The sequence below is a fragment of the Podarcis liolepis genome (genome assembly GCF_965112155.1).
Source record: "Podarcis liolepis genome assembly, chromosome: 17".
In the NCBI taxonomy this organism is placed as follows: Eukaryota; Metazoa; Chordata; class Lepidosauria; order Squamata; family Lacertidae; genus Podarcis; species Podarcis liolepis.
Genome location: NC_139571.1, coordinates 815,544 through 840,056, shown reverse-complemented (window position 1 = coordinate 840,056; position 24,513 = coordinate 815,544). Strand labels below are relative to the sequence as shown.

Sequence of the window (24,513 nt, the reverse complement as noted above, 5' to 3'; positions counted from 1 at the left end):
TGAAATATCTTTGTTGAATAATAATTATTTTAAAGTCGGTAGCAGTTAGCTACTCCAGGATGTGAAAACCTGCTACTAGGCTTTGTATATTATGTGGTATTTAATTCTATCCCTACAGTATGTAATATAGAAGCCAATGGTAAAGGCAGTAGAATTGCAGAGCAAGAGCTAAGTTAAGTCATCAAATCCAATTTCCCATTGCAGGAGAGAAATCTTTTATGTTTATAAACACCTGGCAGGGTCCTATATATAATGGCTCTGGGGGGGAAACTGCAGAGGGTGAAAACTCATATAGCCCTGTAGTTTTGAGTAAGTCCTACTGATGTAGAACTTATTTTCACGTAAGTGCATAAAATTGCAGCCTATGGTACTTTGGTTGTTATATGTTAAATCTGTTTTGCTACACTTAAATCCTATATTTTGTGAGCCCTCTGTTAGGCAAGGCTGGTTGCTTCTTAATGAAAGGTTTTGAAATACAACCCAGGGCTATGATGCACTTTTCCATTAAAAATTTTGAATAGAAAATGTGGAATAGGCCATGGACAGACCTGGTTAGATTGGGAAGGTGCTACTAAGAATTTAACATGAGGTGGAAATGTATATGGATCACACGAGGCTAATTTAAGTAACATAGTTGTGGAATTTAAGTCCATGCTCTGACAGGGCCCTGGCTTCTACCTGCTGTCATGCTCTTTGCAGATGCTTGGTCTGTAGGACAGAGTTGTTTGTAGAGGAAAGTATATGCTTAGTACAACAGTACTGGAATTAAAATGCCAAGTAAAAGGGTTTTAAATATATAGACTGTAAGTCGCTGCAGTTGTGGGAAGAAATTGGTGAGATATGATCCATATTCCCATGTAGTTCAAAATTCAGGAGTTAGTTTGCTAACTGCAGTTTCTGAACAGTCTTCAAAGTGCAGGCATGTAAGAAAAAATTAGTTGAATAGAGACAACAGATAAACCTAATAGAAAACCAGCAGCTAATTCAGCAATAGAATACGCAGAGGGATATTCAATAGTATTATCCCACCTATGCAAACTGGTCTTGTCCTTCATTCAGAGCAGATTGGAAAGCTGAAGGGAGGGAAGGGGAAATCTTAACACATTGGCTGGTAAAATGGGATTCAAGGACTAGTTTTTTCTTGTCTCACACTAGCTAGGCTGAGGGACTTATTTATAATAAATAAAATGGGGACTTCTGGCGAGGCAAACTAGCAGGTGCCACGGCAGTGCAGAGCTCCTAGGGACTGCCAGCACCAACAAGGTTCTCTGGCCGGTCCCCGAGCTGCCAAAAGCATCGCCACGAGCAAGCGGAAGCCAGGGGCACCGGACGCGGTGATTGGGGGAACTGCGCAAGGCTTCCAGGTCCCCACCCCACCCAGCGACCTTGGCTGAACCGGGACAGGGATCGCCCTGGCAGTGGCCCGGTAAGGCTCAGAATGAGTGCAGCGGAGCTGCCCACCCCCTGACCGAGCACCTGCCAGCCACTGTCGTGGCCACTGCGGCAGCCATAAGTGAAGAGAGGTAGGAGGGGACCGGGAGAGCCAGGCAGGCTGCATGGAAGCCCAGCGGAAGCCGCATGGAGGCCCTGTCCAAACCCAGCCCCCGGCCCAACCTCGAGGGAGACAGGCAGGGCCCACCAAAAGACATACATACATTGATTAGAGTTTTTTTCTTCTTGATGTTTTTTCTTTGATCTTCTTTTAAATCCTTTTTAAAAAATCTTGATCTTATTTTGGTTCCTTTTCCTTAATTTTTCAAAAATATTTAAAAAACATTTTTAATACACTTTTTTTCTTTTTTCTTTTCCCCTCAAATTTCTTACCTCCATTTTTTCAAACTCAAAGGAATCAAAATGGCAGTGCCCAAAAAGGAGCCCTAAACCAACACAGGCCACTGCCTGGGATCGATGCTTCAGCCCTGACTTCCTGTTTTTTATTACTCATTTTTAAAATTAAATAGGGAAAAGAAAGAAAGAAAATAGAATAAAATGAAAACCTGATTCCTTTATTTTTCTATTTTTGTTTTATAGGGGGGAGTCCTCTCTCTCCCCGCCCTCCCATTACTATCATCTTTTCTTAAAAAACAAACAAAAAATATTATTTCTATTGTTATTTTCCCCTTCCTCTCATTTCTTTTTCCTCCCCCCTCTCCCCTTTTTCTTTAAAGAGAATACATACACACACACATATATTGCCGGCACCCGGGAGTTGGGAGGCCAGCTGGCTAGCCCCCAGCTGGATCGTCTCCCTCTCAGCCTTCACGCTGTGGAGATTCATGGACCTCTGGCTCCGACGTAAATCAGCAACTCAAGCTTGCTGCCTTGAGCACGCTGTATGTAGAAGAGTAAACTGCACAACGGAAGAGGCTGTAGGCTGTGAATACATAGTAAAACCACGGATTTATTTTACATAAATCAGAAGAAAGAAGCATGTCTTTCCTTCTGTCTTCTCGAAGAGAGACTCAAAAGAAAAGCTATACACAGAGCTGACGTTCCACTCACGGGACCCAGCAGTTTGTGCTGGAATGTAAACGGACATGTGATACGCAACAATCCCATGTCTGCAACAAAAGGTGGAATGGAATCTCCCAACATCTATATCTTATTTTATTTCCCCCCCTCTCAAATGGGTTTTCTATTATATGTTTTATTTTTTTACTTTTATCATTACACACACACAACACTTCCAGATAGATACCACCACCTCAACATCTTCAGGTTCTTCTTTGGGGGGGGGCTCTTTTCCATTTTTTGCCTTTTGTTTTTTGTTCTCTTTCCCTCTTTCTTAACTCTTAAATTCCCCCCATCCCCCATCCCTCATCTCTCTTTTCTTTTCTCTCCCGCCCCCAACAAATAATCACATACCTACATACATACACCTCCCCACCCACTTTCAATAGCAACCCCCCCCTTGGTGGTCTTTTACCTCATACTATAACTAGAACCACCATTGCAGTTTATTAGCATTATCATTACTATTCTTTCTTTTTCTCCTTTCTTCTTTTATTTTACTTTTTATCCCCCCCCTTCTCCTTTTTCCCTTTCATTCTCTTCTTTCCCCCCTTTTGCTTCTGTTTTGTTTGGTTTTATTTCTGAACACACCCTTGCCAGTCTTTAATTTTTAGCTCTTCTACGAATCCCTAACCTCACCTTCTACCCTTAACTGGACCCCATTCTCCCTTTTGTGTGTATGAGTGTGCATGTGTGTGCGCACATGTGTATCCACAGATAACCCACCTAACACACACCCTCCCTCTGGCCCCACCCCATCGGTCTCTTGCACCTCTGCCTGCTAACCCCTTTATGTCAACTGGTCTACTTGTCTGTCTGCTCATCTGCCTCCTACTCCATCAACACCACTGAGGCGACTACGGGAACCCCAGAGAAGTCCTTAAAACACAGCCCAGATGTGATAAAAATGGCTGCCTAATCCAGATGCTCTTTAAAAGCCACCAGACAACAACGCCTGTTCAACTCAGCAACTCAACACCCAGGAAACACCACAACTCTTAACCATAGCATGCCCCATTGCAAGAGGACACCAAGCAGATCTCAAACCAAGATAATCAGGGAGATTGTGATAACACCAACCAGGGAGATGGCAAACAGCACTGAGACCACAACACCCCCTCCCCAAGATGACAACAACCCAACAACAAAACAAGACCTGAGGGAAATGGAACTAAGATTAACACACGTGTGAATAATAAACTGGCTGAACTGGAAAGCCACCTGGAAACAGAAAGCTCTGAAATGAGAATCAAACAAGCGGATCTTGAAGATTGCAGTAGACAACATCTGCTTCCACAACTTTCCCGAAAATGTGGAGGAGAAAAGCCCAGCAGACCTCATTGTATGGTGGCTAAAAACCACAATCCCTAGCCTGACATTCGAGGTAGATGACCTGGAGAGGGTTCACAGAGCTCTAAAACCTATGCTGAAAACCAACGCCCCCCCAAGAGACATCTTCGTCTGTTACAAAAAGAAAGAAGTATTGAACAACATCAGAAATTCAACCAATTTCCTTATGGAGAAAACACCATCATAATTGTATTCAGCGATCACTCGTAGCCAAGTAAGATTGTCTTCCATAAACACAGTTTTAACAGTGAGTCCATAACTCACTTTAAGGTGCTACTGGAAGGATTTTTTTATTTTTATTTTTTAAGGTGCTACTGGAAGGATTTTTTTATTTTGACTATGGCAGACCAACACGGCTACCTATCTACTAGTGAGTCCATAAGTCACTGTGGAGGCCAATTCTGGATCCACACATCCTTCCACAGTGGGGACATAAGTTTCTGGGCAGGAGTTGAGCACAGTGAGGATTTGCCAAACGTGCCTTTCTCTTATCATGTTTCTCCCTTTCATCCTAGTGTCTTCAAAACCCAAGACACCTTTGGTAATGGCTGTTCTCCAACTGGAGTGCTTGCAGACCAGTGTTCCCAGTTGTTGGTGTTTATACTACATTTTTTTTAGATTTGTCTTGAGAGTCTTTGAACCTCTTTTGTTGACCGCCAGCATTACGCTTTCCATTTTTAAGTTCTGAATAGAGTAGTTTATTTGGAAGACATTAATCAGGCATCCAAACAACATGACCAGTCCAACAAAGTTGATGTTGAAGAATCATTGCTTTGACACTGGTGATCTTTGCTTCTTCACTGGCATTAGTTCACCTGTTTCTAAGTGATGTGTAAAAATTTTCAGTGATACCGTTGATGGAATCTTTCAAGCAGTTGCAGATGATGTTTATAAGTGGTCCATGTTTCACAAGCATACAGAAAGGCTGGTAGTACAATAGCTTTGTAAACAAGCATTTTGGTTTCTCTGCGAATGTCCTGGTTCTCAAACACTCTGTACTTCAATTGGGAGAAAGCTGCACTCGCAGAGCTCAGGCGACGCTGGATTTCGACATCAATGTTGGCCCTTGTGTCCAGGTAGGAGAAGTGACTGACATCACAGGAGACCCTAAATCGGAGGAAAAGCCTATGCCCATGCTCCCAATGTCTCCAACAAGCAGGGATCAAGTACCGATGGGGCTTCACCTTCCACCTCGTAACAACCAGCACAGCACGCAGCTACCAGTATACCTGAAGCCCTGCAACTACTAAAGAACCTCAGACTCGACCCTCCATTAAAATGGCAATCCACAGACCCACCAAGTGACAGCCACGACCAGACAACAGCAAAGAGGAAGAAGAAACCACAGAAACAACACGACAACATAAACCAGTACAGTCAAGCATCGCTCATAGAATTGTCCCGCTGAACATATACCGGCAAACCAGCCTCAAACAAACCAACATACCATAGATTGACAACCCTGCAACAACAACCACAGCAGCTGGAAATCACCTCAAATTGACGGATTGGTGACCGCCAATTCCCCTTTTCCTCTCTCCCCATGCCATTAATATTGCCAACACCACCAATACCCCCTGTGCCCCGCACCTCCATGGAGATCCCCATTCCCACACCAACACTGACCCAGACAACATCAAATCACATTCCCCAACTATCCCAACAACCCACACTCTCAGCCCTCCACTCCACTCCAAGGACTCCACCCATAACAAAAGAGGGGGGAAAAGAGCACACATACAAAAATAGACACACACACACACACACAACGTCTCCGTCTCCTCCTTAATCATTCAAAGGCAACAAACAAGCAGGTAAAAGAAAAGGAGAAAAAAAACAAGCCACAAACAGGCTAAAATCTGACATACAGCTAGTACAATGGTGGCGTTAGAGCGTGCCAACACCCATATTCCCACCCCAACATACCAACGATGTTAATAACACACATTGCTTATAAACCTTATACCCAACACAGGCATCACAAACAATGCTTAACACTGTCTCACGGACCCTATTGCAAATGACAGGGAGGACAGCCTGCCCTTAAACAAGGCCTTCCATGTCAGCTGAGACCCAGGTCCAACTGGCTAGACACCAGATGGTCCGAGATACCCGAAATAAACACCTATATAGGCTACTTTCTGTCATCTACTCCTCTTTTTTAACCCAAATCTAATCCTAACCCCCCTCCCCCCCCCCACACTAGGTCAACACACCTTAATAGGTTTGATAGACAGTGCAAAGTGAAAGACACAGGGCAACACAGATGAGTTGGCGGGGAATCATCCTATAAAGTAGATAAGCAAGATGGCTAGCTTATTCCTTTTGGTGTACCGACCTCCCCGCTGCACCAAGGATTCCCTGCCCGAGCTGCTTCAGGTCGTGGCGGATGTTCTCCTGGAGACACCTAGCTTGGTCGTCCTAGGGGATTTTTTATTAGGGGACTTATTAGGGGATTTTAACATCCATGCCGACACGACCTTACAAGGGGCCGCTCGGGACTTCGTGGAAAGCATGGCCTCCATGGGGCTGTCCCTGAATAAGTCTGGCCCAACCCATAGCCGTGGACATGCCTTGGACCTGGTGTTTACCTCTATGGATGTTGGTGATCTGACACTAAGTAAAAGCGAAATGAAAGAAGTGCCATGGTCAGATCACTTCCTGGTGCAACTGGACTTCTCTGCGACCCATCCCCTCTGCAGGGAGGTGGGACCAATTCGGATGGTCCGCCCCCGCCACTTAATGGATCCAAATGGTTTCCAGAGAGTGGTAGGGGATGTTTTATCCCATGTTGATGGCCTTTCAGCTGATTCCCTGGTGGCCCGCTGGAATGTGGAGTTAACCAGGGCTATTGACTGGCTCCGAAGCGCCCTCTCCGATTGCATGGAGCCCGGACAGCCCCGTGGTTTTCCACGGATCTGAGGGCAATGAAACAATCGTTGAGACTGCTAGAGCGCCGGTGGCGGATATCTCATTCCGAATCTGACCGGACACAGGTTAGAGCTCAAAGTCGAGCCTACCAAGTGGCGATAGCGATGGCGAAGAAGAATTTCTTCACCGCCTCTATTGCATCTGCAGGAAACAGCAGCAGGAGATTTTTCAGGTGGTTCACAATTTAGCGGAACCACCTGCAACATCGGGGCCCAGTACTGGCCACATGTTCTCCTGCAATGATTTAGCAAAGTTTTTTGCAGATAAAATCGCTCAGATTCAGAAAGAAGTAGACTCCACCGTGGGAGCAGGACCGGGGCGGGAGAGCGCTAGAGTTCTATCTAGTCAAGTTGAGTGGGATCAATTCCAATCTGTTACCTCCGAGGATGTGGACAGGCTGCTTGGACGAGTGAACCCAACCACCTGTCTCCTGGATCCTTGCCCATCCTGGCTTATAAAAGCTAGCCGGGAAGGACTGGGCGATGGGCTTCGTGGGGTGGTGAATGCTTCCCTCCATGAGGGAGCCTTCCCAGACCCACTGAAAGAGGTGGTTATTAAACCGTTTCTTAAAAAACCATCTTTAGATGCGGCCACGATTGCCAACTATCGCCCAGTCTCAAATCTTCCATTCCTGGGCAAGGTTATTGAGCGAGCGGTTGCCGAACAACTCCAGGCACGCCTGGAAGAAGCGGACCATTTGGATCCCTTCCAGTCGGGATTCAGGCCTCATCATGGGACTGAAACTGCCTTGGTCGCACTGGTTGATGATCTCCAGCGGGCTAGGGACAAAGGTGAGAGCTGTTTCCTAGTTCTGCTGGATCTCTCACCGGCGTTTGATACCATCGACCATAGCATCCTTCTGGACCGTCTTGAGGGGCTGGGAGCTGGGGGCACTGTTATACAGTGGTTCCGCTCCTTCCTCCTGGGCCGTGTTCAGAAAGTGGTGGTGGGGGATGAGTGTTCAGACCCCTGGGCTCTCACTTGTGGGGTGCCTCAGGGTTCTGTCCTCTCCCCCATGCTTTTCAACATTTACATGCAGCCGCTGGGAGAGATCATCAGGAGGTTTGGGCTGGGTGTTCATCAGTATGCGGATGATACCCAGCTCTACCTCTCTTTTAAATCAGAACCAGTGAAGGCGGTGAAGGTCCTGCGTGAGTGTCTGGAGGCGGTTGGAAGATGGATGGCGGCTAACAGATTGAGGTTGAATCCTGACAAGACAGAAGTACTGTTTTTGGGGGACAGGATGCGGGCAGGTGTGGAGGATTCCCTGGTCCTGAATGGGGTAACTGTGCCCCTGAAGGACCAGGTGCGCAGCCTGGGAGTCATTTTGGACTCACATCTGTCCATGGAGGCACAGGTCAAATCTGTGTCCAGGGCAGCTGTTTACCAGCTCCATCTGGTACGTAGGCTGAGACCCTATCTGCCTGCAGACTGTCTCGCCAGAGTGGTGCATGCTCTGGTTATCTCCCGCTTGGACTACTGCAATGCACTCTACGTGGGGCTACCTTTGAAGGTGATTCGGAAACTACAACTAATCCAGAATGCGGCAGCTAGACTGGTGACTGGGGGCGGCCGCCGAGACCATATAACACCGGTCTTGAAAGACCTACATTGGCTCCCAGTACGTTTCCGAGCACAATTCAAAGTGTTGGTGCTGACCTTTAAAGCCCTAAACGGCCTCGGTCCAGTATACCTGAAGGAGCGTCTCCACCCCCATCATTCTGCCCGGACGCTGAGGTCCAGCGCCGAGAGCCTTCTGGCGGTTCCCTCATTGCGAGAAGCAAAGCTACAGGGAACCAGGCAGAGGGCCTTCTCGGTAGCGGCGCCCGCCCTGTGGAACGCCCTTCCAGCAGATGTCAAAGCGATAAACAACTACCTGACATTCAGAAGACATCTTAAGGCAGCCCTGTTCAGGGAAGTTTTTAACGTGTGATATTTTACTGTATTTTTGGTTTTTATGGAAGCTGCCCAGAGTGGCTGGGGAGGCCCAGCCAGATGGGCGCGGTATAAATAATAAATAATAATAATAATAATAATAATAATAATAATTATTATTATTATTATTATTTATTAGCAATTACATCAAATGTGAGGGGGTTGGGAAACCCTATCAAAAGAAAATGCATCACCTTGTATGTAAACACCATGAAACCACACCACCTTCCTACAAGAATTACACAACCCACCCAAAGGAAGCAAACTCCTGAGCAATCCCTGCTTCAGTCAACAATAGGTAGCACCTGGCTCAGGAAAGGCCCGCGGAGTAGCCATAATACTCAGTAGAGACCTGAACTTCAAAGCCACAACAGTCCTAAAAGACAAAAGAGGCAGATTCATCTTTGCTAAAGGGACACTAGATGGCAAAACTAAACTGACAATCGGCTCCATGTATGTCTCAAACTCAAAACAACTAAGAGTTTATCCAGAAAACACTGAACAGGTACCTCTCCTCCTCTGAAAGGGGAGCAATACTGGGAGGTGACCTCAACCTAAATATGAGAGGCATCTCCCTGAAAGACACCCACCATACAACCCCATGGGCAACCTTCCTCCGAAGGAAATCCCAAACAATTAGGGAATCTTACAAGTTGCTAAAAATGCTTTAAAAAAGGGTCTCTGTGACAATTGGGGTGAAGAAAACCCGGGAGACACCCGCCACACATTCTAGTCTGGGCGCAATGACACAGTATCCAGACTAGACAACATTCTGCTCACACAAGGTCTGATCCCCTCAGTGGAATCAACTGACAACTGATAGGTAACATTAAAATCACAGATCACGCCCCAGTATAAGCTACCCTTTAAGAGAAGGGACACAAACCACCCCATCATGGTCCTTCAGTCCCATCCTAACCACAATTAAATTGTCGAGAGTCTCACAAAAACTCTCCAAAATTACTTCAAAGAAAATGATGTAGACAATATAACAACCCCTCTCATTTGGGACGCAATGAAAGTGGTCACCAGAAGAGCTTTCATAAAAGAGAAAACATCCCTTAAAAAACAAACCTCAAAAATTAGCAAAATAGAACAAGACATCACGGCCCTCTCATCATGCAACAAACAAACAGGAGCTAAAGAATACCTTACACTTATAGAACAAAAAAGGAGGGAACTAGACTCCCTAGAAATCAACAAAACAATGATCAACTTTCTATACTCTAAACAAAGCTTCTATGAGTATGGAGGGGAAACAGGTGTAGGAAAAAATCACTCAAAACACGAATACATTGCATCACCAAAAAAGATGGCAACATTCTCCCCCAAAGAAATAACCTCAGAATTTGCAGAATTTTACTCCAACCTATACACCTCCCACAGCCCGCCCAAGGAGAAAATCAGAAAATTCCTAGCAGGGCTGACCATGCCTACCTTAACTGATGAGGAACAGGAATTCATGCTTAGTCCTATCACCCCAAAGGAAATAATAATAATAATAATAATAATTATTATTATTATTATTATTATTATTATTCCAAAAGAATATTAAAATACTATGATACATCAAACATTAAAAGCTTCCCTAAACAGGGCTGCCTTCAGATGTCTTCAGATGGTATCTGAAGAAGTGTGCATGCACATGAAAGCTCATACCAAGAACTAACTTAGTTGGTCTTTAAGGTGCTACTGGAAGGAATTTTTTTATTAATTCTTTCATAGTTCTTTTTGCACCCTCTAATACTCTTTCATCATTAAGTAAAGATTCATTCAACTTTCATCTTTTTATTCCTGTTCTCCAGTCTGATTTAAGTTTTAATAAAATCAGATTATGATCCGAGATGGTTTTTGGTAGAATTTGTGATTCCTCGATCCTCCTTAGCATATCTGTCGGGACCCATATGGCATCAATCCTGCTTACTGATTCATTTGGCTCTAATCTCTTTCATTTTTTTTTACCAATAATTTTTTATTGTTTTCATTAAACATACACTTATAATACAAATATGTCACATAATTGCCTTTAGCTCTGCCGAGCTTCTGACTTCTCTACACCCCTTCAGCAAATATCTTATATTTTCTTACATCGCTTATTCTATTTATTTAACTTTATATTTACCATACGTTGTAAGAGTTATCTCTTATATACACCATATATTTACTCCAGCTTTCTTGAAACTTCTGTTCATCCTGGTCTCGAATTCTTCCTGACAATCTGGCCAGTTCTGTGTAACTCCTCATCTTAACCTGCCATTCCGCAATGGTAATTGCTTCTGTTTTCCAGTTCTGGGCCAGCATAATTCTTGCTGCCGCTGTGGCATATAGATTTTTTTTTTATCTTTTAAAAAAAATCCTTCCCCATCAACCCCAGTAGAAAGGCTTTGGGCTTTTTTGGAAAAGTGTATTTAAAAGTTTTCTTGAGTTCATTGTAAATTAATTCCCAGAAATTTTGCCTCTTTCCCTGCCAGACAAATCTCGCCAGTATTTTCTGCCACTCTTTACATTGTTTTGACCCCTTAATCACTGGAATTGTTTGGAACAAAAATAACATTCTAGGTAAAATGTTCATTTTAATCACTGATACCCTCCCTAAAAAGGAGAGTCTCAGTCTGTCCGAAACTTCTAAATCTTTCTTAATCTCTTTCCATGTAACTTCATAATTATCTTTGTACAGATTTATATTTTTTGCTGTCAACTATATTCCCAGATATTTCACTTTCTTGGCCACCATAATTCCTGTCTCCTGTTGCAGTTCTTCTGTCTCTTCTTTATTCATATTTAACATTTTGGTCTTACTCTTATTAAGTTTGAACCCCACCACTTTACCCCACCACTTTATTCTTCTATTCTCTGTAAGGCTTCTTGTACACTTCTCTTTGGATCCTGTAATGTTAGAACTAAATCATCCGCAAATGCTTTTATTCTGAATTCTTTAGATCCCACTTTGATCCCTCTAATTTCTGACGTTTCTCTCATCTTATTTAGAACCTCTAAAACTGATAAATAACGGGTGACAGAGGACATCCCTGTCTAGTCCCCTTAGAAATATTGAAAGTTTCCGATACATTATTATTTATAATAAGTTTGGCTTTTTGATCTTGATATATAACTTCAAAACCCTTCATAAACCCTTCTCCAATTCCCATTATTTTCAAATTTCATAAACCACCAGGAGACATTATCAAATGCTTTGTCCGTGTCAATAAAGACCAACACCGCTTGTTTGTCATTTCTACTTTCTAAATACTCAATTATGTCTACAGTATTTCTCACATTATACTTCAGCTGTCTCCCTGGTAAAAAACCAGCTTGATCTTTATGGATTATTTCATTTAGAAGTCTTTTTAGTCTTTCTGCCAAAACATCTGCAAATAGTTTATAGTCATTATTCAGTAATGAAATAGGTCTGTAATTTTTGACCTCTAAACCGTCAGTATCTTTTTTTGGAATTAAAGTAATATGTGCTTCTTTCCAAGTGCCGGGGATTTTCCCTTCCTTTAAAATATTATTCATCACCTCACACAACACCGGGGTTCTTTGGTCACTTAGTGCAGTGTTTCCCAACCGGTGTGCCGCGGCACACTACTGTGCCGTGAGACACCGGCTGGTGTGCTGTGGGAGGGAGGCGGGCGAGTCGGGCGGCGAGAGGCGGCGGCGGCGGCGGCGAGGATCCGCGTCGAGCCGGGGGCGGCTCCGCGGTGGTGGTGCCGAGCGGCGGGGCAGCTCGCGCAAAAGGGAGGAGCGCGAGACAGCGGAGGAGGAGGAGGCCGGCATGTCCGGGCAGCAGCAGCAACAGCAGCAGCAGCAACTCCCGGCGACGGCTCCTCCTCCGCCCGCTATCGCCGCCGCCGCCTCAGCTGCCCTCGCTCTGCTGCCTCCTCCCACCCCGGCAAGGGGAAGGGAAAAAACGTTCACTTTTGTGCGTCCCCCCCCCCCGCGTGACGCTGCGCGCTGACGTCACGGGGCGGGGCTTTAATGGTGGTGTGCCGCGAGATTTTTTTCCGGTAAGCAGGTGTGCCGTTGCCCAAAAACGTTTGGGAAACACTGACTTAGTGTTTTGTAGTATTTAGCTGAAATGCCATCTGGACCTGGAGTTTTCCCAATTTTCATTTTCTTTATTTCCTTTCCAATTTCTTGTTCTGTAATTGTCTGATTTAATTGTTCTTTCTCTTAATGTAATCTGTCGTAATTGGTGTTTTTGTATATAATTTTCTATTGCCAGTTTCTTTCTCTTTCTTATATAGGTCTTTATAGTATTTCTGAAATACCTTTATTTCTTTGGGGTCCTCTATCATCTTTTCTCCCTCTCTTATTTTGCAAATTACATTTTGTTTTTGTCTTGCTTTTAGTTGCCATGCCAGATATTTTCCTATTTTATTAGCTGATTCAAAGTTCTTTTGTCTCAGCATTTTTATTCTCCATTCTACTTCTTGATTTACCACCATGGAAAACTGAGCCTGCAACAACTTTCTATTTTGTTTTATTGTTTCATCTTTTGGTTTAATTGTTAGCAATCTGTCATTCTCCATTAGGTGAGCTAGAATTTCCTCTTTTTTTCTTTTCTCTACCCCTTTTCTGAAAACTTTTTTTTTTTGAATAAAGAAGCCTCTCATAATGACTTGGCTTGCATCCCATACTGTTTCTATGGGTGTTCTTTTATTTAAGTTCCAATTAAAATATTATATAATTGTTTCTTTTGCCTTGTTTATTATCTTTTGATATTGAATAAACTTTCATTCATTCGCCATCTAAATGATGAAGGGTCTTTTCCTCTCACTTCCAGATACACCGGGTTGTGGTCGGAGAAAGTCGTTGGAAGAATTTCCGATTTGTATATTCTTGGGACTAATTCCTTAGATGTCCAAATAAAGTCTGTTCTCCCCCAACTTTGATTTGGATCCGGAAAAAAAGTAAACTGTTTTGTTGTGGGGGGTTTTAGTCTCCATATATCTATTAGTCCCATAGTGTCCACCAGATCGAAAAACGGTCTGGGTAATTTACCCTCATTTGTGTCTCTTTTTTTGTTGATCTGTCCAGGTCTGAAATAACCACACCATTAAAGTCTCCCATTAATATCAATTGTTGGTCCAGAAAATCCAGCAATCTTTTTTCTAAGTTTTGAATAAAAGTTTGCCTTTTTATCATTAGGTGCGTAAATTCCAGCTACAATTATCTTCTCCCCTTGAAATGTAATTTGCACTATTAACACTCTTCCATCTTCATCTTTATAAATTAATTTTGGGTCAAGTTTTTCTTTTATATATAACACCACACCTCTTTTTGTTTTTATCTGAAGCAATAAAGTCTCTCCCTAATCTTTTATTGCTTAAAATCCTCTTGTGTTTTCTTGCGACATGTGTTTCTTGTAAAAAATTATATCAAGGTTCAGTTTAATCAATACATGTTCGATTTGATTTCTTTTACTTTTATTATTAAGCCCATTTACATTCCATGACAATATTCTCAAAGCCATTTTTATTTATTTAAAGCTGTTGTGAAATCTGGTTCAAATTTGGTATTCTTTGCTGTTAGTCTCTTCTTCTTCCTCTCCGTCGTCCTTCTCCTCTTCTTCCTCCTCTTCCTCTTCTCCTCTTCTCTCTTCCTCTTGCTGTTCTCCTACTGGTCTTATCTTCTCCACCTTTCCCAACTCCTTATCGTATCTTCTAGCAAATTTCTCAAGATCCTGAGGGCTAGATAATTTAAATCTCTTTTCTTTGTAGCAGAAGGAAATCCCTTCCGGAAATTCCCATCTGTGTTGCATTCCATTTTTCTTTAACTGGCTCACTAATGGTTTGTAAACATCCCTTCTTCGAAGAAATCTGTATGGAATTTCTTTAAATATAGAATCATAGAATAGAATCATAGAGTTGGAATAGACCACAAGGGCCATCGAGTCCAACCCCCTGCCAAGCAGGGAACACCATCAGAGCACTCCTGACATATGGTTGTCAAACCTCTGCTTAAAGACCTCCAAAGAAGGAGACTCCACCACACTCCTTGGCAGCAAATCCCACTGTCGAACAGCTCTTACTGTCAGGAAGTTCTTCCTAATGTTTAGTTGGAATCTTCTTTCTTGTAGTTTGGATATATTGCTCCGTGTCCGCTTCTCTGGAGCAGCAGAAAACAACCTTTCTCCCTCCTCTATGTGACATCCTTTGAACATGGCTATCATATCACCCCTTAACCTCCTCTTCTCCAGGCTAAACATGCCCAGCTCCCTTAGCCGTTCCTCATAAGGCATCGTTTCCAGGCCTTTGAACATTTTGGATGCCCTCTTCTGGACACGTTCCAGTTTGTCAGTGTCCTTCTTGAATTGTGGTGCCCAGAACTGGACACAGTACTCCAGCTGAGGTCTGACCAGAGCAGAATACAGTGGCACTATTACTTCCCTTGATCTAGATGCTATACTCCTATTGATGCAGCCCAGAATTGCATTGGCTTTTTTAGCTGCCGCGTCACACTGTTGGCTCATGTCAAGTTTGTGGTCAACCAAGACTCCTAGATCCTTTTCACATGTACTGCTCTCAAGCCAGGTGTCCCCCATCTTGTATTTGTGCCTCTCATTTTTTTTGCCGAAGTGCAACACTTTACATTTCTCCCTGTTAAAGTTCATCTTGTTTGTTTTTGCCCAGTTCTCTAATCTGTCAAGGTCGTTTTGAAGTGTGATCCTGTCCTCTGGGGTGTTAGCCACCCCTCCCAGTTTGGTGTCATCTGCAAATTTGATCAGGATGCCCTTGAGTCCATCATCCAAGTCGTTGATAAAGATGTTGAATAAACCTGGGAGAAGAGACGGTGGAAGAGGACTGGAAAAAATTCAAAGATTATTTACAAAAACATTATAAACTGTATGAATGTTAGGAGAATGCACGATTGAAAGAAACATGGCAGCAGTAATTTAATTGTAAGACATATGAGAATAAGTGATGTTTTATGAAATGATGAAGTTTGAAGCAATATTATGTTCAAGCCAAGCAGTTTAATTTATGATACAACCATTTAAAAGTTAAAAGAACATAATATTTGAGATTTATAAAATAAGAATGGAAGTAAGGTAACAAATTGCTGCATATAACTACATGAATGAGAACGCAGGGAAGGGTGATGTGAGGAAGTCTGAAGATTATGAAAATATGTCTTATGAATAACTTTATTTTATTTGTATTTTCCTTTCTTATTCTTTCTTTATCTTATAATCTTACTTTGATTTTTTCTGTTTGTTATATGGTGATTGCACTTTATGTGTTTGGTGGTTTGTTTGTTGTTTAAAAATTGTAATAAATATCTTTAAAAAAAAAGAAGATAAAGATGTTGAATAAGACTGGGCCCAAGACAGAACCCTGTGACACCCCACAAGTCACTCTTCTCCAGGATGAAGAGGAACCATTGATGAGCACCCTTTGGGTTCGGTCAGTCAGCCAGTTACAAATCCACTGAGTGGTAGCATAGTCAAGACCGCATTTTACCAGCTTCTTTACAAGAATGTCATGGGGCACCTTGTCGAATGCCTTGCTGAAATCAAGGTAGGCTATATCCACTGCGTTCCCTTCATCTACCAGGCTTGTAATTCTGTCAAAAAACGAGATCAGGTTAGTCTGACATGACTTATTTTTCAGAAATCCATGCTGACTATTGGTGATCTCAGCATTCCTTTCTAGGTGCTCACAGACTGTTTGCTTAATGATCTGCTCCAGAATCTTCCCTGGTATTGATGTCAGACTGACTGGGCGATAATTATTTGGGTCCTCTCTTTTCCCCTTTTTGAAAATAGGGACAACATTTGCCCTCCAGTCTGCCGGGACTTCGCCTGTTCTCCAAGAATTCTCAAAGATGACTGCCAGTGGTTCTGAGATCACATCTGCCAGTTCTTTTAATACTCTTAGATGCAGTTCATCTGGCCCTGGAGACTTGAATACATCTAAACTAGCCAAGTATTCTTGTACTATCTCCTTAGTTATTCTGGGCTGTGTTTCCTCTGCTGAATCATTTGCTCCAAATTCTTCAGGTCGGGCATTGTTTTCTTTAACGGAGAAGACTGAGGCAAAGAAGGCATTGAGGAGTTCAGCCCTTTCTGTGTCCCCTGTTTGCATTTCACCATCTTCTCCTCTGAGTGACCCCACTGTTTCTTTGTTCTTCCTTTTGCTACGAACATACCCATAAAAGCCTTTTTTGTTGCTTTTAACCTCTCTAGCAAGCCTGAGTTCATTCTGTGCTTTAGCTTTTCTGACTTTGTGTCTACATGTGCTGGCTATTAATTTGAATTCCTCTTTGGTGGTTCCCCCCCTTTCCATTTTTTGTACACATCCTTTTTTAATCTTAACTCAGTTAAAAGTTCTTTAGATAGCCACCCTGGCTTCTTTAGGCACCTTCCATGTTTCCGTCTCATTGGTATTGCCTGACGTTGTGCTTTTACTATCTCCCTCTTAACAAACTCCCAGCCATCATGAACTCCCTTTCCTTTTAGTATTACTGTCCATGGGATCTCATCCAGCACTTCCCTAAGTTTTATGAAGTCGGCTTTCTTAAAGTCAAGAAATTGAGTCCTAGTATGCTTGGCTGCTCCTTTCCGCTGTATAGTAAACTTCAGAAGAGCATGATCACTCGCGCCTAATGATCCTTCCACTTTTACCCCACTAACCAGGTCATCAGCATTGGTTAGGACCAGATCTAAAATGGCTGTTCCTCTTGTTGCTTCTCCCTCTTTCTGGACAATGAAGTTGTCTGCAAGGCCCGTGAGGAATCTGTTTGACCTTATGCTCTTGGCTGAGTTTGACATCCAACAAATATCCGGGTAAATGAGGTCCCCCATTACTACTATCTCCCTTCCTTTTGCATGCTTGGCCATCTGTTCCAGGAAGGCATCATCTATGTCCTCCGTTTGGCTTGGGGATCTATAGTAAACTCCCACAATGAGGTCACTGTTATTCTTCTCTCCCTTAATTTTGACCCAAACTTTGGCTTTGAGGTTCTAATGAGACCTCCAGCAACTGGTGGGAGATATAAAATCACAAATATTAGATATGAAATAATGGAACAGGGGCAGCAGTGGAAAAAGATAAGGGAAGGAAAGCCCAAAACAGCGATAAAGTAAAACGCAAAAGCTCAAAGGTCTACAAGCGTAAAAGGACTCAGCAGTAAAGCTGGAAAGGAACGGAGGACACAAAGGAACACCAAAAGAGAAACAATCTTGAACTAAATATTTAACTTTTACTCACAATAAATATGGCGCAGCATGATTTGTAAGGGGATTGAGCTGCAGCATGACTCAGGAGAAGGGAAGGGAAGAAGACAAAGAGATGAACGGAAGACTACAAGAGAGACGGTGGCAAGAAAGAGTGGAAGGACTAGACACAGCGACACCAGGTGGTGAAAAAAAGAAACAGCACCCTATTTTAATAGGTGCTTTATATGAAAGAAATATTTAAGTAGAAATAAAATAGAAAGGGAGGGATTAACAACAACACATAATTTGATTGGAGAAATAATACCAGCAAAAAATACTAGAAATTTCATTAGAAAAAGGAGGGGAGGAAAAATAACTTGGAAATCTCGAAAGATATATTTTGGCTCTGATATCTGTTGAATAAGTGGTTCTATTTTGATTGCATTCTATTTAATAGTAATTGGGAATAGTGGTATAAAGTCGGTTCACAGAGAAATATCAATTACTCCAATATCTGGAAGGAGTTAAAACATTTTCTTGGAGAATAAGGAGTAGACTAAGCTGCAACTTCTATAAAAAGTGAACGGAGGAATGCAAATGGGGTGGGCAACCATAACAATGGTGTGATAAGTGAGCTTTTTCCGAAGTCTGGTCTATTGGAAAAAGTAATCAGTGGTAATATTCAACCAAAATGATTAAGGGAAAAGACCAATATATCATCAAACAAAAAACAAAATGTGGGCCCAACGTATAATCAACAGGGCAGAAGGAATTCTGGGATGGACCAGGAGATGTATTTAAAAGAATTAATTTGGAGTCTGAAGGGCGATATAGGGGAAATGAAAAAAGAATTTAGTGATTTTAAGATAGAGATGAACAACAAAGTAAAAGGAATGGATGATAAATTGGATAGGATGGGTGGTGAAATTGCGGGAAATACTAAATCAATTATAAAATTATAAATTATAAAAATACAAGTAAACGATCTTCTCAAGGAAAATAATGAACTAACAAAAACGGTACATGAACTTAAAAACAAAACACAACATTTGGAAGAGATTTCCAAAAAATCCTCCAAAGAATTAAGAGAAAATAAGAAAGAATGTGAAAAAGTTAAAAGAGAAAATAAGGAATTTAAAATCACACAGGAAGCAACCTGGGATGCAATGTCCATTCTTCAGATGCAAGTCAGAGAATAAACTCTCAGAATATGGGGTGTCCCAGAGGTGCCAGAGGAAAATATACAAATATACAATGAGATGGAAACATGGAAGGTGCCTAAAGAGGCCAGGGTGGCTATCTAAAGAACTTTTAACTGAGTTAAGATTAAAAAAGGATGTGTACAAAAAATGGAAAGAAAACAATGCCCGACCTGAAGAATTTGGAGCAAATGATTCAGCAAAGGAAACACAGCCCAGAATAACTAAGGAGATAGTACAAGAATACTTGGCTAGTTTAGATGTATTCAAGTCTCCAGGGCCAGATGAACTGCATCCAAGAGTATTAAAAGAACTGGCAGATGTGATCTCAGAACCACTGGCAGTCATCTTTGAGAATTCCTGGAGAACAGGCGAAGTCCCGGCAGACTGGAGGAGGGCAAATGTTGTCCCTATTTTCAAAAAGGGGAAAAGAGAGGACCCAAATAATTACCGCCCAGTCAGTCTGACATCAATAACAGTCTGACATCAAAAACAAACAAGATGAATTTTAACAGGGAGAAATGTAAAGTATTGCACTTGGGCAAAAAAAATGAGAGGCACAAATACAAGATGGGGGACACCTGGCTTGAGAGCAGTACATGTGAAAAGGATCTAGGAGTCTTGGTTGACCACAAACTTGACATGAGCCAACAGTGTGACGCGGCAGCTAAAAAAGCCAATGCAATTCTGGGCTGCATCAATAGGAGTATAGCATCTAGATCAAGGGAAGTAATAGTGCCACTGTATTCTGCTCTGGTCAGACCTCACCTGGAGTACTGTGTCCAGTTCTGGGCACCACAATTCAAGAAGGACATTGACAAACTGGAACGTGTCCAGAGGAGGGCAACCAAAATGTTCAAAGGCCTGGAAACGATGCCTTATGAGGAACGGCTAAGGGAGCTGGGCATGTTTAGCCTGGAGAAGAGGAGGTTAAGGGGTGATATGATAGCCATGTTCAAATATATAAAAGGATGTCACATAGAGGAGGGAGAAAGGTTGTTTTCTGCTGCTCCAGAGAAGCGGACACGGAGCAATGGATCCAAACGACAAGAAAGAAGATTCCACCTAAACATTAGGTAGAACTTCCTGACAGTAAGAGCTGTTTGACAGTGGAATTTGCTGCCAAGGAGTGTGGTGGAGTCTCCTTCTTTGCAGGTCTTTAAGCAGAGGCTTGACAACCATGTCAGGAGTGCTCTGATGGTGTTTCCTGCTTGGCAGGGGGTTGGACCCGATGGCCCTTGTGGTCTATTCCAACTCTATGATTCTATGATTCATTTAGTATTGCTGTTTCCCCACACGCACACACCAGCAGTTTAGATTCCTCACAGTCTTTTTATTTTTCCAGGGGGGCAGGCATGGTCACTGCAGATTACTCCTTACAATTATCTTTTTTAAAACTGAAACTTGTGGAGGTTTCCTGTGCTATCTTTTATATACAGTGAAAAGAATTTCCAGAGTAAAAAAAAAAAAAAAGATTTTCCCGGCCACTGTTCCTGGTGTTCTGGTCTGCTGGAGGATACTCTTTGTTTTACGTCCCCTCCCACGACCTCACAAACGTTGTTTTTACTGTTATTACAGTTCACTTGTTTCTCTTAACTTTCGCATCTCTTTAGAAGAAGAAGAAGAGTTTGGATTTGATATCCCGCCTTTCACTCCCCTTCAGGAGTCTCAAAGCGGCTAACATTCTCCTTTCCCTTCCTCCCCCACAACAAACACTCTGTGAGGTGAGTCGGGCTGAGAGACTTCACAGAAGCGTGACTGGCCCAAGGTCACCCAGCAGCTGCATGTGGAGGAGCGGAGACACGAACCCGGTTTCCCAGATTACGTGACTACCGCTCTTAACCACTACACCACACTGGCTCTTTAGCAGCCAGATAGTTGATATTAGGGATAAAAGGAACTGGAAATTCTACCGCCGCTCTTACCGTTTCGGGTCTGAGGCTTTTTGTCAAGGGGTGTTCATCTCCACGCGTCGGGGGCTCTATGCTCTTTAACACCTATTGCTTAAGATGGAGAATATGGAGCACCCTTTCTTGACACCGCTGGATACTTTCAATTCAGGGTCACCCCCTGAATCTTTTCTGGGGACGCGTAGCCTCTGTGTTACCCCCCCCCCATAAAACCCTTCTAACAGCTGCTTCTTGGAGCCTCTGTGAAGCACACCTGTCCCAGAGGCAGTAAAAACCGGAAGTCAAAGCTTTTGATTGCTTAGAGTGGAAATACCTATTAGCAGTACTAACTAACATGGAATTTGGTCCCAACTTCTTACAAACCCTCTGAGGCTATGTGTTTCAACATACACCCCATACCCAAAAAGAATTCGCCAATATCACCAAGATAAAACTTTGTTGCACCAATTTCAGATACCTAGGGGTACAAATAACCAGAAACCTCAACAAATTATACCTCCACAACTACAAACCTTTATGGTGACAAATCAATAAAGTTTAAAGCATGGAAATAAGTAGGTAAGCTGTCCCCAACCCTATCCCCACTAATTCCCCTGGCACATCACCCATTATTCCACCATGTAGCACAAAACTTCCAGATTAAAACCTGGCAAACCAAAGGCTTATACACCTAACAGACTTCTACAAAAATAGCAAACCATATCTACATAAGAAATACAAGACAAACTAGGGAACACCCAAATGCCCTGGCTAACACACCACCAATTACATGCCCTCTTAATCCAGTAGTAAAATCAGCAGCAACTAGGCCCTTGGCAACCTTTGAAAACCTCCTCCTAACAACAAAGGGACATGGCAAAGGGATGGTGTCCGCAATATACAAAATACTACTCCAGAATCCCACAAACCCCCTAAACGTAATCAAAAAACTGGGAGGATGACATAGGCTATGAGATTAACCCCACCCAATGAACCAGAATGTGGTCTAAACCTCCCTTTAAATCCATATCAGCGAAAAGAAAAGAATTCACTCTGAAACTCACAGGTGGTACTTAACACCATGAAAATTAAGGCTAATACACCCAGGAACCTCACCAAAATGCTGGAGAGGATGTACCTCCACAGACACACCTCCACATGTGGTGGGAATATCCTAAGATCCAACTCTTCTGGACATCAGTCATACAAGAAATATGCAAAATAACTAAGCAAGTATTATTGAACATCTTCCAAGACAATAACCCCCACTCACAACAGAAAGAGCTCATAACCCACCTACGCTCAGCAGCCAGAAGCATCATAGCCAGACACTGGAGAGACCTGTCATTTGTAGAGGGATCTTGTAATTTTCTATTGCCCTGGTTGTGTTCAACCCTATATGTGTTGTAAGCTCACAGGGCTGCTTTGCTTTCATAGGTGATTGCTGACTCAAAGAGATGTAATAAATCCTGGGTTGCAAATGAGAGTGAGAGGACACAGTTGCTATTGTAAAGGGATTTTATTTTTATGGTATTTGTAGCTTTATTTGTTGTGGCTCAAAAGTTATTTAGTCCCATAAATCTTTCTAAATCTCTCAAACACCTGAAATCCAGGAAAGAATTACTGTATTTTCCATCTATAAGACAATCCCATGTATAAGATGCCCCTTATTTTGGGAGACTCATATTTAAGAAAATGGGGGGAGATGGCCCTGTGTGTAAGATGCCCCCTAATTTTGACATCATTTTTTAGGGGGGGAAACCCTAGTTTTATACATGGAAAATACGGTATCTCTCTGATGGGCACAATAATGATGTGCTCAAGGTCATACAGCTGTTGATTTCAAATCTTGGAATACATCTGTAGACACTTGGAACCTAGGCTTACCTGATTAAAATATAAAAAAGATTCATTTAGGAGTGATAATTTTGCCTCCTAGTAAGATGAAGGAGTCTGAGGTATGTCGTGGTTCTCCATTAAGGTTCAGGAAAAATGTCACATGGTAATCTGTCAACATTCATTCTGTGGGGTAGCCATGCCACCTTACAAGGGAGGAACTGTAGCTTGGTGAACTAGGCCTGAGTTTAGGTTTTGAGCATGCCTTAATCCAGAACCAAGGGGCCAAATTGGTTCCGTATTTATATTGACATGGGCGTTAGCAAAGTTCATACTTTGGATAGCTTTGAAGTTGTGTGAGTGTACTATAGAAATGACGGATCTGAGAAATAACCAGATCAAATGGGAGATATATATATATATGCTTATGTATATAACATGCTGGTGTTTAGTTTTTAAAAGATGCTATCTTCCTCTTATTGCTGGTGCCAAGCTAGGGTGGGAATCTGTGTGTGAAAATGCTGCTGATTTATTTCATCTATTTTCTCTGCAGAGATAATTGACACCCCACTTTTCATGATATGCTGGAATGATAGTCACCCACTGAAGAGCCTGGTGTTGGGAGATTCCTGAAGCACTTGCACTTCACGAGTAGCAATGGAGTATGAGAGGAGGTAAAATATTTCTCTAACTATTTCTGGCTTCTAAGATGGAGTAAGGCAAACCACTTTTGCCTGGTGGAGTGACTCAAAGTAACCACATTAGCCCAATGACCAGTTCCCCACCTTTTGCCACTAAGCATGTAAACATGAACAGTTGGATGAGTTCAGCACTAATTCTGAGCTCTGCTTTGCTGTGTTGAAAAGTGGGTGTAAGCCTAAATTAAGAGTGGTATCATTTTAACCACTGCTGTGCTCAGCATCCCTATTAGCAGGTGGCACAGCACTGCAATAAAATGGCTGGGATGTCACTTCCTCTTGTGCAGACCTCCAGGTACCATGAAGTCTTGCTCAGGAGTGCTGTGGTGTAACATAGGGAGAAAGGTTTTTAGTTTCGGAGTTCATATGAATAATCTTAATTCCCATTTCCTGACTGTTCTTCATCCTCCGTGCAAGGCAATGGCTTCATAATGCATCCTACCGCCACAGAAAGAAGGTAAAGGATGGGTTTGGCAATGATGTGAGGCCTTTGGATGGCAAGCCAGCCCTGCATTATCACAACTGAGGAATCCTGTTTTTTGCACAGGATCCTATTTTGAGAAACATTATTAATAAAGTGCAGAAGGGGTGGAGGGGGCTATTATTTAATAAAACAACTATCTGACTTTAGAAGACATCTGAAGGCAGCCCTTTTTAGGGATGTTTTTAATGTTTGATGTTTTATTCTGTTTAATATTCTGTTGGTAGCTGCCCAGAGTGGCTGGGGAAACCCAGCCAGATGGGCAGGGTATAAATAATAAGTTGTTGTTGTTGATTTCCACTGTACTCTCTCATTAGACTCAGTTGTAAGTGGGTAGGTAAATGGGAGCCATGTGAGTGAGAGGGAAACACATCATGGCCTCTGTTACATAGCTCCTACATACGAACAGACAGATTTTATATATGCATATAGCTTTAATTCTATGAATGTTTAATTGTTTTTTAGTTTGTAAGGTGCCTTGAGTCTCATCAGGGAAAAAGACGGGTTATAAATATAGAAT

General features: G+C 42.5%; 1 protein-coding gene across 8 annotated transcripts in view; it reads left to right on the top strand.

Moving 5' to 3' along the window:
• Positions 1-24,513, top strand: part of RBM10 (RNA binding motif protein 10) — a 49,618-nt gene that overhangs the window by 1,245 nt on the left and 23,860 nt on the right. For all 8 annotated transcript variants that reach the window (XM_083482487.1, XM_083482495.1, XM_083482494.1 and 5 more), the window contains exon 2: positions 23,368-23,488. The gene's annotated coding sequence lies outside the window, so the exon portion shown is untranslated. The remainder of the gene's footprint in view (positions 1-23,367; positions 23,489-24,513) is intronic.